Source organism: Carettochelys insculpta, chromosome 3 (genome assembly GCF_033958435.1).
Source record: "Carettochelys insculpta isolate YL-2023 chromosome 3, ASM3395843v1, whole genome shotgun sequence".
Classification (NCBI taxonomy): domain Eukaryota; kingdom Metazoa; phylum Chordata; order Testudines; family Carettochelyidae; genus Carettochelys; species Carettochelys insculpta.
In genome coordinates this window covers 149,587,577-149,606,765 of record NC_134139.1, presented here as the reverse complement: position 1 = coordinate 149,606,765, position 19,189 = coordinate 149,587,577, and positions in this window count along the sequence as shown.

The following is a 19,189-nucleotide window of genomic DNA, read 5'->3' as shown; positions in this document are numbered from 1 at the left end:
ATTTACTGTTAATGGAAACTTGGATGTTTAAGTAGCCTAGGAAGTGAAATGTAGGTACCTCCAGAGGTTTATCAAAATGATTAATGTAGTGCACATACTGTAGATCAAAAACTGGGTGAGATATACCCTAATTTAAACCAGGAAAGAACACAATTTTTTTTCAGTGTGAGACAAGCACACAGAAATATGGCTAGTCCTGTGTATCTGAATAGCAGTGCTGAGAGCAAGTCAGAGGCTTAAGGGAAAAACTGCCCTAATAGCATACAAATGTTTTGTCAGGTAAACACCACAGCTGGATATAAATCTAATAAAATCAGCTTGCACAGAGAGAACACTCTGTGCATGCCAAGAAAGCAATAACAAATGATTTTATTAGTATTAATGGAGTCAGCTTGTACTATGTATAATGTAAACATAATTTGACTTTAAAAATTGCCTCATTGGCAGAACAGAGGGAAGATTTCCATTCATCTTGATTTAAAATAGACTAATCACATAATATATTCTTAGTAACCACAAATGAAAGGCTTCTTTATACAGAGAAGATTAATTCTAGTCAGAAAAATGTCAAGTGTTTGCCTTTTGTATAAAAACACATATTTTATCTAAAACACAAATATTCAGGGTTGAATAATGAAGTGCTGAAAGTTAAGCTAATGAATAATATATAGCTTCTTGCAGTGATTAGGACCTTTAGGAAAATACAGAAGAACCATGATTACAGCTGATTTTCAGGTTTCTTTCAGACATCACATGTTGAGGAATAAAATCTAGTAAGACTAGTTGCTCTGAATTTCTGAAACTGTAGTATAGCCCATAATACAGAAATCAAGCTATACAACTGTGTAGAAGAAGCCACCAGCAGACTCAACCCTGACACTCTGGTTCCACTTTGATCATAAATATTAGACTTTATTTCTTACAAGTCACATACTTTAATAAACTGAAAAGAGGTGGGCGAGAGGACAATTTAGGAAAGGTCTTTTCATGATGTGGAGCCTTTGCACTCTTTTCTTTAACCTCGGAAATGTTGAGTTTGATTTTCGTAGGTGGTGACCTGAAAGTCCTCGGAGGTGATATGGGTGGCTTGTGAGCTTTCTTGGTCCAAATTTGAAGGAATGTGGTACTGAATATGTAACAGGAATTTGAGTTAAATAGCCACCAAGAAAGGACAGTTTTAAATAATCACAATACAAACTAATTTTCCCTTAAATTAATCACGTTTCACTTGCTTGGTTTGTCTTGGTTTCATGAGTCAGCTAGTTCTCCAGTAGCCCATTTAGACTGTCAAAAACAAACAAATAAAAAAGCTGGCTAACCATGATTTGATTTTTCTATTACAAAAAAAAGAAAGAGGTTTCTCTAGCTAAACCCAGCTAGTATTAAGCTCTTTCTTTGTGCTGAGAGTTTAGCTCTGATGCATTGCCCCAAAAGGAGCTGGAACGCATGGTCCATTAGGATGCTTGGGTACTTCAGTGGCAAATGTGTCTCCTGATAAGTGAAAAAGCCTTCAAAGTTTCCATGCCTACTTTGAACTAACATTCATTCTGTTTAGCCATTTTAGGCTAACCAGGGATTAAGCAGAAAATGACTCAGAGAGAATTTTAGTAGGAGGAATGTAAGATCAGGCAAGAAAATACAGCCTCGCTTTTCTCCTCTGATAAACAATTGCATTCAGTGGCAATAAGTAGTCTGTCTTCCTGTGTGCCAAGCTTCATGAAAAAGAAATGAGTCCTAGAAGACGGTATTTGTGATAGATATGGCACTATCCCACGCAAACCTTACAAAACTAATGTAAATATCTTTGGGGTGTTATGTATATGTCATTGTGAAATTGTATGTTATTCTGCTAGGAGGTTTGACTAATGAAATCACTGGAAAGCATTAGGAATTTCAAAGGACTTTTGGGTGTAACATATGTGAAGTGTACTGCCAGGAAAATCTTGGGATGAAGAGAATGCAAAAGACACACCTTGGTTTTGAAGCTTCACTTGTTAAAAAAAGATGAGGGACATTATCTACTCAAGGTCTCTTCCAAGGCCCAAAAAGGATAAAGGAGTGATTCCCAGAGACATTAGTGTACTCATTCTCAGCTGAAGCTGTGATGACATGCAGGCCACAGGAAAAATTCCTGTGTGGCTTTGAAAGACTATCCACGATCCAGAATCTTTGCTAGAGTGAAAGGTTATGTCTGGTAAGCTCATTAGCAGGTGTGTGGGTTCTTTCATTGTTTTTAATATATTTTCTCTGCAATGTTTTTAACGTAAAATAAACTGAGCTTGCTTAGAAAGAGCTGTGTCAATTACACGGTCTCTGAAGAGAAGGCTGAGACAAGCAATCTGCTAAGCAAGGCTGAGAGAGTCTTAAGGAGGCTTTGGTCCCAAAGCCCATTAGCACCCATCACCTCCTCAGGGGCTCCTCAGAAAGGTCTTTAAAGACTTTAAAAAGCCAACTCCTAAGCAACCAGTGACTTAACACCCTGGTCTGAAGGTTGAGGAGCTCTTGAAACATCTAGGTAGACTTATGTGTAGTGCTTGGGAGAAGCCAGCAGTTGTGCTACATGTAGGTACCAGTGACATAAGGAAGGATACAAAAGAGGTTCTGGAGACCAAGTTTAGGCTTTTAGATAAAAGACTGAAGTTTGTGACCTCTGTGGTAGCTTTGTCTGATATGCTTTCAGTTCCACGTGCAGGACCTGGTAGACAGACAAAACTGAGCGAATGGTGTAGGGAGGAGGAAGGAATTCAGATTTGGGTACAGTAGAAACTTTGGGAAAGGCAGAGCCTATACAGAAAGGATGGGCTCCACCTCAACCAGAATGGGACCAGATTGTTGATGCTTAAAATTAAAAAGTCCGTAGAACAGTTTTAAACTAACAGCTGGTAGAAAGCCAACAGGTGCAGAAGAACACATTGTTCAGACAAATACACATATCTTTAGGGGAGGATATGGTAACGGAGATTCTCTGTGTCCTACTGGTCTGCGTGGGCGATGCTTTGGGGGCTACCCTCAGCCCACAGCAGCCCCCTCCATCTTGCAGCCTGTTTGGTGGGGCTCTCTAATGGCTAGACAGGCTCCAGGGACTGCTCCCCACCTCCAGTGCTGTCTGGGCCGGGACCAGACTCCTGGGGCTAATCCTCTCTCCTCCACTACCACCCCCTCCGTTGCATGGCCAGTAGACTATTACAGTGGGGCTCCCCCTCACCTACAGACTGCAGGCTGATGGGAAGGCCGGCTCTGGCATCTACACCCCGCCCCTTTATTTGCCCCCTGTATGCTGCAGGCTGTCTGAGGAGGGGCTAGGCTCCAGCAGCTGTACCCCTCCAGCTCCCCGCATGGCCTGCAGGCTGTTGTGGGGGGCGCAATGTAATATTTCACCATCCGTTTTAATCTAACATTGCCCCTGGGTAGACAGCGCTGCAAGTGCTCTGGCTATTGTTCACTAAGCAAATGCTCTAAATTGTGTTGAATATAACTTTCAAAAGTGCCTAGATGCCTTAGGCACTGAAATCCCATTTTTGAAAGTAATTTAGGCACTAAAGCACTCATGCTGTAGAACGACTTGCTCAATTTTCTTAACAGAGTAGCTAAATTGATCAAGGCTAAGCTATGTTAAGCTTTGTCTAAAGATAACCAAATTGTTTGGTCCAAATCTGCTTTAAAGAGATTACTCAGCAACAAAGCTGCATCTGCATATGGAAATTTAGCCCTCCTCTAAATGTAGGATTTAATCAAATGTGAAGGTTTAAATTGGTGCTTTTCATTTCCCATAATTAACCAACTAATAATTGCTTTTATTTGCTCTTTCAAAATGATAGTTTAAGTTTCTGTTCTGTTCTGTGCTACAGATACTTCAGCCTAAAATCAACTGATGGCAAAATACATGCAAATTATGCATGGCCAATGATTATGCTAACATTTTCTTCCCTATCCCCTGGTTACTTTCCCGCTTCATATCCTTACAAAATCTCTGCTGAATCATTGCCGCTTTGCAATGCATCCTGAAGTAGACACCCACTTCATAAAAGACTCAGGTTTCTCAGACATATTTAAAGTACCAAAGAGAAGGCTAAGGGATGACTCAATGAGTCCATCAGTGCCTTCATGGGAATAAATATTTGATAATAGGCTTTTCAGTCTAGAAGACAAATACCTGACAAGATTCAGAACCTAGATGTTGAATAGGGACAAATTCAGGCTTGAAATGAGATGTCCATTTCTAATGGTGAGAGTACTTAGCCATTGTAACAATTTACCAAAAGTTGTGGCAGATTCTCCATCATTGGCCATTTTGAAATCAAAATTGGATGTGAGTCACTCGTTAGGCAAAGTCAAACAGGAGTTAGTTGAGAGAAATCCTGTGGTTTGAAGGAGGTGAGATTCAATGAGCATATTTGTCTCTTCTGGCCTCATGCTGCATGAAATGATAACATCATGGTGTTTCCTGTCCCCTAGCCAAGAGTGGCCTGTGTGCGGTGACACAGTCTACAACATTATGGCAGGCCAGGTTTTGATTCGACACTAGGTTAACACAAAACATGTTTATTAAAATTAATTTTCATGGTAAGATTATTTTAAATTTCTTTTCATATTGAATATACACTTTCTGAAACAGTTTGAAACAGCAAAATAAGACTGTAGGGCCAAAATCTTCTCCCTATTTCATGAGTGAATTATACAACTGAGGGGAAAATTGGATCTAAGTGACTAAACGAGGGGTGGGCAAATACTGGCCTAAGAGTCAGATCCAGTCTGCTTAGTCCCTGGTGGGTCCCCACTTCTGTATTTAATTGCGCCTCCATGGGTAATGGGCAATCACAACTCTTATTGGCTGCAGGTCACTGTTTGCAGCCAATGAGAAAGGCAGGAAGCAGTGCAGACTGGGACAACACTTCCTGCCGCTCCGATTGGCCATGAACAGCAATCCATGGCTAGCAAGAGCTGTGGTCACCCGACACCTGTGAAGGTGCAGATAAATATAGGGGACTAACCCTGGCAGGCTGCTGCTTTTATATTGCCCATGCCTAGCCTAAACTGACCATAGTGAAGTACATTTTATACCTCTGTTTATGCCCCAGAACTCCCTTCACAGAGTCAGAGTAGGAATGTCTCTATGGCTACGTCTACACGTGCACGCTACATCGAAATAGCTTATTTCGATGTAGCGACATCAAAATAGGCTATTTCGATGAATAACGTCTACACGTCCTCCAGGGCTGGCAACGTCGACGTTCAACGTTGACGTTGCGCAGCACCACATCGAAATAGGCGCTGCGAGGGAACGTCTACATGCCAGAGTAGCACACATCGAAATAAGGGTGCCAGGAACAGCTGCAGACAGGGTCACAGGGCTGACTAGTGCTTCCGGGGCAACAGCTAGCCGCTCCCTTAAAGGGCCCCTCCCAGACACACGCAGCCTGCACAGCACACGGTCTGCAGAGCCATAGGCACGCACACCTCGAGCGACGCAGTCATGGACCCCCAGCAGCAGCAGCAGCAGCAGCAGCAGCCAGAGGTCAAATGAAATTGATGGGTAGTAGGTTCAAAACTAATAAAAGGAAATTTTTCTTCACACAGTGCACAGTCAACCTGTGGAACTCCTTGCCGGAGGAGGCTGTGAAGGCCAGGACTCTATTAGGGTTTAAAAAAGAGCTTGATAAATTTTTGCAGGTTAGGTCCATAAATGGCTATTAGCCAGGGGTAAAGTATGGTGCCCTAGCCTTCAGTACAAGGGCAGGAGATGGATAGCAGGAGATAAATCACTTGATCATTGTCTTCTGTTCTCCTTCTCTGGGGCACCTGGCATTGGCCACTGTCGGCAGACGGGATACTGGGCTGGATGGACCTTTGGTCTGACCCAGTATGGCCATTCTTATGTTCTTATGTTCTTAGGTCCACCCAGCCGCCCCTGCAGGAGCAGTAGTCACCCTGCTCCATGCCATGCAGGAGGCAGCTGAGCACCTCCTTGCCACAGAGGAGGAGCTGCCCACAGGGGAGGAGGACGCAACCCCCAACCCTGCAGCACCCCGCCACCTGCCCCCCGGCCGCACACGCCGCCAGCTGTGGAGCTACCCCACGAGCACCAACTGGTGGGAGTGGCTGGTGCTCGGAGAGTGGGACAATGACTGCTGGCTCCAGAACTTTTGCATGAGCCGGCAGACATTTCTGGAGCTATGCCAGTGGTTCACCCCCACACTCAGGCACCAGGACACCTTCATGCGGCGTGCCCTCAGCGTCGAGAAATGGGTCGGCATTGCTGTCTGGAAGCTGGCCCTCCAGACAGCTACCGATCTGTGGGCCAGCAGTTTGGCGTCAGCAAGGCCACCGTCGGGGGCTGTCCTCATGGAGGTAAGAGACCCACGGGGGGAGGGGGAGGCAGATCTGGCAGGGGACGGGGGGGAGGAGGGGCCCTGGTGGGGGCGGGAGGGGGGCCCTGGCAGGGGAGGACCACACACACCCTGCACACCCCTCACTGGTGCTCTCCCATGTCCTTCCCCTGCAGGTCGTCCGCACCATCAACGCCCTGCTCCTCCACAGGCTCGTAAGGCTTGGGGACCCGGATGCCACCATCGCGGGCTTTGCCACCCTGAGCTTCCCCAATTGCTTCGGGGCTTTGGGTGGGACTCACACCCCCATCCGTGCCCCGGAACACAGTGGAGGACGCTACTTAAACAGGAAGGGCTACCACTCAGTGGTCCTCCAGGCCTTGGTGGACAGCTGGGGCCGTTTCCAGGACATTTATGTGGGCTGGCCTGGCAGCACCCACGACGCCCAGGTATTCCGGAACTCGGGCCTGTACCGCCGGCTGGAGGCGGGGACCTACATCCCCCAGCGGGAGATCCCTGTGGGGGACTCCACCATGCCGCTCTGCATCATCGCAGATGCGGCATACCCCCTCCGGCCCTGGCTCATGCACCCGTACACGGGCCATCTGTCTGCCAGCCAGGAGCGCTTCAACCAGCTCCTGAACTACGCGCGCCAGGTGTTGGAGAGCACATTTGGCCGCCTCAAAGGGTGCTGGAGGTGTCTCCTCACCCACCTTGATGCGGGCCCCACCAACATCCCTCAGATTGTGGGCGCGTGCAGTGCCCTCCACAACCTGGTGGAGAGCAAGGGGGAGGCCTTCTTTCAGGGCTGGACTGTGAAGGCTAGCAGGGCCGATGTGAAGCCACCCGCTGCCCCCAGTCGCCAGGTGGACCCCGAAGGGACCCGGGTCTGGGAGGCCCTGCAGGCCCAGTTCGATGAGGCCGCAGGGTGAATGCTGGCAGGCCCCCCACTGCCCCCCGCATCCTCCACAACACTCCCTGCCCCTACGCCCACACCACAGAGCACCCAAGAGCACCCCCCCACCTTTTCTTGTAAATAAAAGCAGACAGTTGTTTGTCAACTCAAATATCTGTAGAACTCTTATTATTATTATTATCAACAAGACTAACTATTTACAGGCAAAATCTAACTTATATATATATTGGCTGTGTCTACACGTGCCCCAAACTTCGAAATGGCCACCCAAATGGCCATTTCGAAGTTTACTAATGAAGCGCTGAAATGCATATTCAGCGCTTCATTAGCATGCGGGCGGCAGCGGCGCTTCGAAATTGATGCGGATTGCCGCCGCGCGGCGCGTCCAGACGGGGCTCCTTTTCGAAAGGACCCCGCCTACTTCGAAGTCCCCTTATTCCCATCAGCTCATGGGAATAAGGGGACTTTGAAGTAGGCGGGGTCCTTTCAAAAAGGAGCCCCGTCTGGACGCGACGCGTGGCGGCAATCCGCGTCAATTTCGAAGCACCGCTGCCGCCCGCATGCTAATGAAGCGCTGAATATGCATTTCAGCACTTCATTAGTAAACTTCAAAATGGCCATTTGCATGGCCATTTCGAAGTTTGGGGCACATGTAGACATGGCCATTATGTATTATAAATAGGGATAAGATGAAAGGGGAAGACAAGGAAGGGGAGAACTATTTACATGGGGGGGTAAGGATCAGCATAGTAACAGGGGTCACATATACAAACTATTTACAACAAACTAACTTAAAACTGGGGGGAATATATACAAGGGGGGGGGCCACGTCATGGGCCCCGCACCCCCTAAAGTCCAGCGCTGGGGGTGGGTGGCCGGGATTCCCCCCCTCGGCCTCAGCCCTGGCCAGGGCTGGCTGGGGGCCGGGCAGACCGGGAGATATGGCTGGCGGGTGTCAGCTGGCCCCAGGTCCCCCTCGGCGGAAGGGCCCTTGGTGGCGGGTGGCGGCGCGACGGCAGATGGCACAGTTGCTGGAGCAGCAGGTGGAGCAGGCAGGGTGGGCGCGGTGGCGGCCGGTGTGGCATGGGGGGCCAGGTAGTCCACGATACGGTTGAAGGTCTGCATGTAGGCCCTCCATGCTTCCTGGCGCCGGGCCAGCACCCGCTCCTGCAGCTGGAGGCAGCGTTCCTCCACCCGCAGCCGCTGCTTGGTGACCTCCAGCTGCCGATGGTGGAGGGCCAGCAGCTGGGGGTCCGTCGCCGTCGGCTGGTGGTGCTGGGTCCGTCATCTTCCCCGCCGTGGGGCTGGTCGGTCCTCCGCGGAGGGGCTGGCCTGGAGTGATGGCCCCGGAGGGCTGTCCAGGACCACTGACGCCTCGCCGGCGCTCTCCAGTCCTTCCGATGGTGCAGCTGCGAAACACAGGATGGGGGGAAGAAGAGTGGAGACAGCCATTAGTGTGGGCCCCGAGCCGTGGCCCTTGTCCCCCTGCCCCTCTGCTGCAGGTTCCCCATCCCCGTCCCCGGGAGATGCTGCTGTGATGGGGTTCAGGGGTCCCCCTGCACTGCACCCCGTCCGCTGGCGGGAGCGACTCTCACTCAGCAGGTACAACAGGAGGTTTCTGAGGCAACAGGTGCCCAGTTTCTCACAGAAGCGACAGTACAGCAGTCAGAGACAGTCCTTCCAACCCGTCCTGGGGAGAAGACCCCCAGGGGTGCCCCTCTGGGGTGTAGCTTCCCCCTTCCTCAGGCTGGCTGCCTTCTAGCTCTCCCTTCCCCTAGCCTCTAACTGCCGCCCCCGATTCAAACCCAGCTCGGCTCCTCCCTCCTCTTTGTTCAGGGCAGAGGTGTAACCTGCCAGTTGTAGCCCCAGGATCATCCTTAGCCACTGGGAGCTATTCTGCTTGTTTCTCATATGTAGCCTGAGTCTCGTATTTGCACTCCCCCCACTCCATCACATGCTGCTGCTGCTGCTGCTGCTGCTGGGTGTCCCACCCCCTCTCCCCGGGGGACCCGAGAGGTTCCGCTTCCCCCAGCCCCGGGGATGGGGCATGGCACTGTTGTGCTGGGGGTGGGTGGGCAGGGGCTGATGCACTCTTCTGAGGGACATGCCACTGCTGTCCTTGGGGCCGTGGTCATCTGGGCATGTGGAGGGCCCTGGTCATATCTATTACCCCCGCCCCTCAACCCCGGGAGTGTGCACCGGGGGGAGTACATACCTGACGGTCCACTCCCACGGTCGGGGGACACCTGGGGGGCGGACACCCGGCTGGAGCTCCTGGATGGCAGGATGATCTGGAGGCCGGTGTCACGGGAGGAGGACTCCCCTTCCTCCTCCTCCTCCTCCGGTGCCCTGGGGGTGGGCTCCTGGGGGGGCCCCCAGGGTGCGGGGCTTGCCTCCAGGGCAGACTCCACCTCCGGGGCCTGCTGGGGCTTCTCGGATGAGGTATCAAGAGTGGCCAGAGGGGAGGAGGTGTGCCGGGGGCCCAGGATGTCCCTGAGCTCCCTGTAAAAGGGGCAAGTGATGGGGGCGGCCCCAGATCGGCCGGCCGCATCCCGGGCCCGGGCGTAGCCCTGCCGCAGCTCCTTCACTTTACTCCGGACATGATCCGGAGTGTGGGCAGGGTGACCCCGGGTGGCCAGGCCCTCAGCCAGCTGAGCGAATGCATCCGCGTTCCACCTCTTGCTCCCCATTACCTGGAGCACCTCCTCCTCGCTCCAGAGCCCCAGCAGGTCCCGAAGCTCGGCCTCCATCCAGGAGGGGCCCCGCTGCCGTTTCCCCGCCTGGCTGCTGGGCTGGGAGCCCTGGCTCCCCTTGGGGGGGGTCCCCTGGGGGCGCTTAGGGGGCTGGCGTGCGGCCATCGCAGCTGGGGGGCGGGTGTCTGTGGCAGCTGAGGGATGTGCAGGCTGGCCACGTGTCTGGGCTGCCGCCTGCACGTTCTCTCAGCTTCCTGCACAGGAAGGAAGGGGGCGGGGAGCTTTAAGGGGCCAATCCACGCGTCCACCATCGAGCTCAGGGGCTGTAGAGACCGTCTCTCAACCCCTCAGCTGATGGTAGCCATGGAGTACCCCGCAATTTCGATGTTGTGGGACGCACAACGACTACACGTTCCCTACTTCGACGTTGAACGTCGAAGTAGGGTGCTATTCCCATCCCCCCATGGGGTTAGCGACTTCGACGTCTCGCCGCCTAACGTTGATGTTAACTTCGAAATAGCGCCCAACACATGTAGCCATGACGGGCACTATTTCGAAGTTGGCGCCGCTACTTCAAAGTAGTGTGCACGTGTAGACGCGGCTTATATCTGTCTGATAGCACTGAAATATGTTTGATTAGGTTAACTGGCTTATTCTCCTTAGCCACTGCACTGAAACACTGGCAAGCGCATCAGATATGTAACTTGATTATCTGTGACAGTTGTAACAGCTGTGATACCAAGCATCAAATTGTGCATATGGTAACTGAGTTTAAAGATGCAGGGGAATGACTGTACTTACTCTAAAAGGAAATGAGCAAGAAAGTAGATTTACTGCATGTATCAATTTATCTTTATGCATTAGTTTGTTACCGGGGAAATCATTTGTTCTGTCATCCTGCCTGAAGCAGTTGCAGTGATTTATATAATCTGCAACTTGTGTAATAACCTCCAAACCACATTTAGGGCCTGATACAAATGCCTTTGAAGTTAATGAGGAGACTCCCCTGGACTTCAATGAGTTTTGGATCCAGCTCTGAGAAAATAAAAGGTTAATTTAAGAAAAATAACTCAAACATGAAGTGAGGTCAATTTTGCTAACCAGCCTGAAATAATAAAATCAGCCTTTGAACATGGCAGGCAAGAGATGAATGGAAGTGCTTAAGTGAGTCTCTTGGGTATGTTCATTACAAAGATAAATAAAACCAAGGGATCCCATGTAAATTATGTGTGTGGAGTAATCCCCAAGGGACCCTCATCAGAAGTGTAATTCCTGAATCCATTCGTGTTGAATAGTAACAGAGAGAAAGCCATGCTAGTCTATGTACTATGAAAACAAAAAAACAGTCCAGTAGCACTTTAAAGACTAACACCTAATAAATCACCTCATAAATTATTTTGTTGGTCTTTAAAGTGCTACTGGGCTGCTTTTTTGAATCCATTCAGTAGTGGTTCTGTGGTTCTGACCTTGTTCAATAGTTTCACCGTATTCAGGAACAGAGCCTGAGTCAGTACTGTTGGCAGGGGAAACGTTGTTATATTCTGTACTCATAGAAACATTGTTTTGTAAATGAATGCTTACTGATGTTCCCATGAGGTTCAATATTGTATTTAGCATTGTTAGTGAATCCTCCTTAATTTTCTCATGAAAGTCAGCATTGTTTTGTTACTGAAATCCTGTTCATGTTCTATACGACTGAATAACTCTACCTCCCTGTAACTTACATTCTGTTAATAATCTATTGGTACTTTACCTCCTGATTAATAGGGAATTACCAGAGTGGAATGTCATATGAGCAGTAGAAATTCAGTTTGAGCTGGAGGAATGGATAAAGGGAGTATGAGAAACTCTCTCCTGGTTTGTTGGGAGGGGGGGTGAACAAAGGAGGAGAGAGGTATAAGTATTGCTCACTTTGTGTTGCAAGGTGCGCAGGCTTTGAGGAGAGATCCCCCTGCGCCTTACTTGGCATGCCAAATAAAGCTTCTTCTTCCACTCTCGGTGTGTTATTGGGCCAGCATTGCATACCGGGCACGAACTGCCACTGTGCCACCTTAAGAAGGAGGCAACAGTACAAAATACTGTTGGCAAATTAATCACTCATAGGAGTACACAATAAAGGATACAAGATTATGGGTGATTCAGTAGCACCTTCAGTATATTGTCATAAAGGAAAATCCTGACCCTTAAGACTATTAAGACAACGGGAGTTCTGCAATTTATTTCAGTGGGCCAGAGTTTAACCCATGGTTTCTAAGGATTTATTTCCACATAAAACACTGGCTGAAAAAAGCACATCTGTGTAGCTCTTCAGATTAGAACCTGCCTAAACCAATGGGAGGGATTCTCCAGTCAGCATAAGTCACCCATCTCCCTGAAAGACAGTAGCTAGGTCAATGGACCATTGACTTTCCATTGGCTTACTTGTAGCCATCACACTCTGGGATGTGGATTTTTCACAGTTCTAAGAAATGTAGCTGTAGTGATATAAATTCCTAATAGCCCAGGCCAAGAAGCTGGAAAGAATGGACTCCAAGTTGAAAATCCTAGCCCCTAGCAAAACTCCCACTGACTTCAGGCTATCACCGTAAGAACAGGTTATCCCCATGTAGGAATATAAGTGAGTTGACACAGATGAGTTCATCGCAGTCGATATATTTGCAGTAATTATACTTTGAGAAGTGAGAGGAGAATAAAACCTTAGGAATCTTTAGCAGCTAAACTTGATTGTATTGGATTATAACGTTAAATCCATTGCACAAAGCTACATTTAATTAAAGGGAAAATTCTTACAGCAAAGGTCCCAGGTTGTAAAGAATAATAGATAAATAAACACACATATTTAAGCAATGCTTACGCAGAGACCATATCCATGGAGACATACAGGGAAGCACTTTTAGCAAGTATCTGATGAAGGGGAATGGGCCTTCGAAAGTACAGACTTCTATTGCCTGAAAAAAAGCAAAATGCAGTTAAAATAATTAAATCATAATTACGTTCAATGAATACTTCTTCCAGGAATCAAGCCGAGATATATGTATTATCAACCTGCAGAGTCCTCTGAAACAAACAGCCATTAAAGGAACAATCATGCCAACAATCATGCTGCTGTGCATAAAAGGTAAGAGCTGTAAAGACAAGTGTTCTAAAAGCTTATGCTGCTGCAGTGATTGAGTTTCTCCTCTGAAGCACTCAGCAGAGATGGAGCAATCCATGTAAAATGGTATGGCTCCTTTCCTAATGACGGTATCACTTAGTCTTCCTATTGTGTGTTCTGGATTCTTCTTCATCAAGTTAGCAACATATAACTTCCCTAGCTACTTCTGTGGCACTTGCCCTCAGATCACGTTTATTCCTGTTGTCTTCCTCTTCTGCCAGTTCACTTCTGTCTGGCCTAGTTCCATGATTTAAAACATAGTGCCCGGTACCTTTCACAGATCTCTCTAATTCATTTCTGTTTATTTCTCTGTACCTCCCTAATTCATTTCCTTAACTGCTACTCAAGCTCTCTTTTTCAGTCTCTATCTCTAGCCCATTAAGTATTTAATTGTTTCAACAAAGGTGAACAGCTTTAACAGGAGAGACAGCGAGAGACCTGTCTTAGACTATCCAATAGCCTCATGTACAGGTCACCCACCTGGGAGGTGGGAGAACATAGTCCTACTTCAAATGAGAGAGAGAAGGGAGTTGGTAGTTCATTTCCCAGTGTGTGTCCTAACCACTGGGCTACTGAGTATTCTATCACATTGTTCTCAGTTGTCTTGGCAAGTGTAAGGGGACTGTTGGCCCCTTCCTCAAATTCAGAGGAGATTTTTGGCCAGCTAGACCCAGTTCCAAAACTGAGGGGAAGGGTGGATGAGAAACGAGGACCCTGAGACTGACTGTTCCAAGGAACAATGGGAAGAGGCCCATATTTCAGGTCAGCCTGGTTAATAAGGTGGGTGGGCTAATGAGGGAGTCAGGAGGCTGGGGTCGGAGGGGAGTGTCCCTTCCTACATGTGAGATGAATTTGCCTGGATCAAACAGTGGGGCTGAGCTAAAAGAGCAGGGGCCTGAGGTGAGCTGGGGAACAAAGCTGTGCCGGACAGAAAGAGCCATAGAAGGGGCCAGGGAAACAGATCCACGCTGGTGCAGAAGTAGCCCAGAAACCCGCTCCTGTGCTGGGAGCAGAGCTACAGCAACCAAAGCTGGAGGGGCCAGAGAAGCAGGTAGGGAGTTGGAGGAAGAGCAGTTTTTGTGCTGAGGAGAGTGGAGTTGGGTCTGGACATGAGACTGAAGCATTCTGGAGCAGTGAGCATCAGAGGAGACCAAAGTGGGGGACCAGGAGCAGAGGGCACAGAGCAGGGAGATGCCACTACCCAAGGGTCCTTGCAGGGTAGACTTGCAGGAGAACCATAACTCCACCAGAGGGACTGCTGCTGAGAAGAAGGGCCATGCCACCCAGAGCCTGAAGGTGTGTGACCACAAGCACAGCGAGTGTCTGATCCACAGCATCCCTGTAGCACAGCCAGGGCTGAGAAGAAGGCCTGGGACGTGTGAGGAACAGACCAACCTACCCATATACTCCAGAGATACTGTTTGTGATGTTCCTGTGCCACATTATGTGTTTTCCTTTAACCTTTCCCATTTCACTGACTGCTGTTTAATAAATTGTAATAGAGAGAGAGCCGCGTTAGTCGGTATTCTATCAAAGCAAACAAGCTGTCATGTAGCACTTTAAAGACTAACAGAAAAATTTATTAGGTGATGGGCTTTCATGAGACAGACCCACTTCTTCAGACCATAGCCTTACCAGAACAGACTGGTCCAAAAATTATCAACGTTATCAAATCAGATAGAAGAGAGGAGGGGTGTGTGTGGGGTGGGGAATTTAAGTGTTAGGTCAAATATCAAAGTATGTGAAGGAGTCCCTATAATGGGTTGGGTAATTGCTGTCCCTGTTCAAATCACATGTTAATGTGTCCAATTTGAATATGAATGTTAGTTCCAAACATTCTCTCTATAGATGGTTATTAAAGTCTCTTTTCTCCAGAACACAGACTCTCAGGTTTCTAACAGAATGGCTCACTCCATTAAAGTGCTGGCTGATAGGTTTGCATATTTGGAGATTTTTGATGTCTGCATTGTGTCCATTCATTCTTTGATGGCGAATGTTTGCAGTTTGCCCAATATACAAAGTGTGTGGGCATTATTGGCACATGATGGCATGTATGAAAGTTGAGGAACAGGAGAACGTGCCCATGGTTCTGTAATTAATGTGGTTAGGTCCAGTGATGGTATCTCCAGAACAGATATGTGGACAAAATTCACAATGGGCTTGTTGCAAGGAAAAATTCCAGGATTAGTATTATAGTGGTATAGCTTGTGGCTGCTAGTGAGACTCCTCATAAGGTTGGGTGGTTGGCTATAGAAAAGAACAGGCCTGTCACCTAGGGCTTTCTGGAGTGTGGCATCATGATTTAGGATAGGTTGTAGGTCTTTAATGTTGTGCTGCAATGGTTTGAGTAGGGGACTGTAGGTAATAACAAGTGTTCTTCTGTTATTGGCTTTTTTGGGCCTACCTTGAAGTGGTTGGTTTCTGGGTATTTGTCTGGCCCTGTCGATTTGTTTTTTTACTTCTCCCAGTGGGTAATTCAGGTTTATGAATGTTTTAAACTGGATGTAATGATCAGTGGGTCAGGGATGCATAGAATGCGGAGTGAACACTGACGTGCAGATACCTAGCTCCTGCCCTTGAGTGTCATAAGAAGTTTGTTGGCTGAAACCCCCAGGAATCCTGGGCCCAGCTGTGTTGGGGTTATGAGGACTCTGCCGCACAGGAGAATAGGAAGGGGAGCTGTGAGGTTAGGGAGGTCTCTGGGTAAAGGAAATGGTGGGGTGAGAACTCAGGTCCTTTCACTAGCCCATTTCAATGGGGTAGTGCAGATGCCAGGAAAGTTTCCCACAACAGCAGGACCCTTTTCCCACTTATACAAGGCTTGATCTGGAGAAGGACGACCAGATTGGGCCCCACAGGCAAGGAAGATGACATAATGCCTAACTGGAGACTCCCACAGGGGCTGGGATGCTGGGCAGGTTAGTGGCAGCAGGGTTTAGCTAGTTTTGCACATGCCTACCGGGGGAAAGTAGGGACCTAGGGGACTCTGCCAGCAGGAAATTAGGTGGAAGCTGAGAAGAGGTTTTAAGGCTTTCAGTACCTGTATGTTAGATTCATGCAGACAAGCCCCTTTCTGGATCCATCCCCCATTGACTTTCACTGGAGCTGGGTTAAGCCCTCAAAAGCCCTCATTCTTAACATCAGTGGCATCCATTAAGTTAGGACTGTATTCTGCACCATTCTCAGGTGTGGGTTCAATGAGATTTCTCCCATCTGCTTATAAGTCCCTGCCCCCCACTTACAGCGTGACAAAATTACATTCCCTGAAGTTAGAGTACAGGGACAATGTCTTAATTTCTTGCTGAGGATTATATCGCGTGACAAAAAGGGCCCTAAGAGGCTGAGTTGGAGCTCCCATGATGTAAATGAAAGGGAGTTGTTACCAGAGCAGTCGCTAAGTGACCATCCATTTGAAATTCACTTCCTTTTTTGGTCCACCAGAACCCAAATTTTGTAATGTTTAGGCCAGAGCCTTAGACTGTTCAGTGAGACTCCAGGCTGAAGACTGATTACTGCTCTGTTCCACCCAAGGGGACTAGTGCTCCAGACTGTTAATGGTTTTTTGTCCCTACCAGGAGGCCATGAGCTACAGCCTTCTGCTTGTCTCTGCCAGCAGAGCCCCACACCACCTGATTCAGTGAGCAGAATGGCTGCCTTCTCCGCCGGACCATGAGGGACCACTACAAGTACATAGAATCCTAGGGCTTCAAGGGACCTCAGGGCTACGTCTACACGTGCAGCCAACATCGAAATAGCTTATTTCGATGTTGCGACATCGAAATAGTCTATTTCGATGAATAACGTCTACACGTCCTCCAGGGCCGGCAACGTCGATGTTCAACTTCGACGTTGCTCAGCCCAACATCGAAATAGGCGCAGCGAGGGAACGTCTACATGTCAAAGTAGCACACATCGAAATAGGGATGCCAGGCACAGCTGCAGACAGGGTCACAGGGCGGACTCAACAGCAAGCCGCTCCCTTAAAGGGCCCCTCCCAGACACAGTTGCACTAAACAACACAAGATCCACAGAGCCGACAACTGGTTGCAGACCCTGTGCCTGCAGCATAGATCCCCAGCTGCCGCAGAAGCAGCCAGAAGCCCTGGGCTAAGGGCTGCTGCCCACGGTGACCATAGAGCCCCGCAGGGGCTGGGGAGAGAGCATCTCTCAATCCCCCAGCTGATGGCCGCCATGGAGGACCCGGCAATTTCGACGTTGCGGGACGCGGATCGTCTACACGGTCCCTACTTCGACGTTGAACGTCGAAGTAGGGCGCTATTCCTATCTCCTCATGAGGTTAGCGACTTCGACGTCTCGCCGCCTAACGTCGAAGTTAACTTCGAAATAGCGCCCGACGCGTGTAGACGCGATGGGCGCTATTTCGAAGTTGGTGCCGCTGCTTCGAAGTAGCGTGCACGTGTAGACGCAGCTCAGGAGATCATTGAGTCCAGCCCTCCTGCCTAAAGCAGGAGCAACCCTAGCTAAGTCATCCCACCCAGGACTTTGTCAAGCTTGGACTTAAAAACCTCTAGGGATGGAGAGTCTACCACCTCTCTAGGCAACGCATTCCAGTGCTTCACCACCCTCCTAGTGAAATAGTTTTTCCTAATACTGAAATGACACCTCACCTTCTATAAGTTGAGAATAGAAGTTGAAAGAGATGTTCCGTATAATTATTTATCGAGATTTTGTATAACTAAAGAGAAAATACTTAAGCTTTTTTCGGGGGGGCGGGGGGTGTTTAAGGACTGTTTTCTAAAATGTCAGTAAGATATTTTATATTGTATTTATTGTATATCTCTTGTCTTCTCTTGGCAGTCATGTGATAACGAGTAGGATGTCTTGATGTCACCCTCTTACTTATGAGTCTGTTGATGCCTGAGCAGCCTAGTTCTGGAGCCGGAGGTCTTATCAGAGAACGGGCAGGTGTTGGTAGCTGTTGGAAGGCTGAGGGGCAGGTTTTGTATATCAGCTTTTTTTCTTTATGAGCAAGAGAAACAGGAAATGGTAGGCGTTGCTGCTTCTCATCTAGATGGTGCTTGGGTCTGCCAGGAGTGCAGGGGGCTGGGCTTGATGACTCCCTGAGGTCCCTTCCAGTTCTATGATTCTATTTCACAGCATATTTCTTTCTGATCTCTTTGTCCTTGAGTTTTGCTGTCCCTGGATTTCATCATACTGCTTGTTATCATCCCACTTACTGGAGTAAGTGGTAGTTTAGATTTCATTTGATCTCCCTAAAATATACATTATCTATATTTTGATTTTCTATGGAAAAACGCATCCTGAGATCTATTTATTTTAATAGCTGTGCATTTGCATTAAGTATATTTTATTTGCTTCCTAGATAAATCCTGCTCAGTTGCTTAAGAGCAATTCTTGCAGTTTTACACTACTCATAAGCTGGTTATGAGCTCAATCCTTGAGGGATCTGGGGCAAATAAATTTCAGAAAACGAAAAGGGATGGTGGTTGGTCCTGCCAAGAGGGCAGGAGACTTGACTTGATGACCTGCTGAGGTCCCTTCCACTTCCCTCTCTCTCTCTCTCTCTCCCTCTCTCTCTGTGTGTCCATATAATCATGTTATAGTAAATATATCTTCAGAGGAGAAGGGCCCACAGCTTTGGATGACATTTGGTAATGTTATTCATAGAAAACACTGGAGACAAAAAGCATGACCCACGTAGCAGACCTATTAAGTCTTCTCAAGCTAATGAATCCAGTTAAATAATTTATTGTTGCTGTCGCTAGACATGGAAATGTTAACGACCAAAATTGCACACTGGTGTCCACTGACTATTCTGCTGTCTCATTTTATCTTTGTGTCTTCACTTTTAACTCAGCCACCCTAAGTCTTTTAAACAGTACTTGTACATTTCCAAATCTGTTTTTACTGCTCTTTATATTTCTGCCCTTCAACCCTCAAGGTTGAAGAAAAGAGTCTTCAATACTTACATTCATACGAGGTTGTGTATTTTCTTGTTATTTGCTATAAAGTGACTATAAAATATAATAAAAAAGAAGAAGAAACTACTATATTTCCGTAGATGGGAGGTAAAGGTTTTGTACCTTTATTTATGTGTAAAGCAGTTACTATAAAGGAA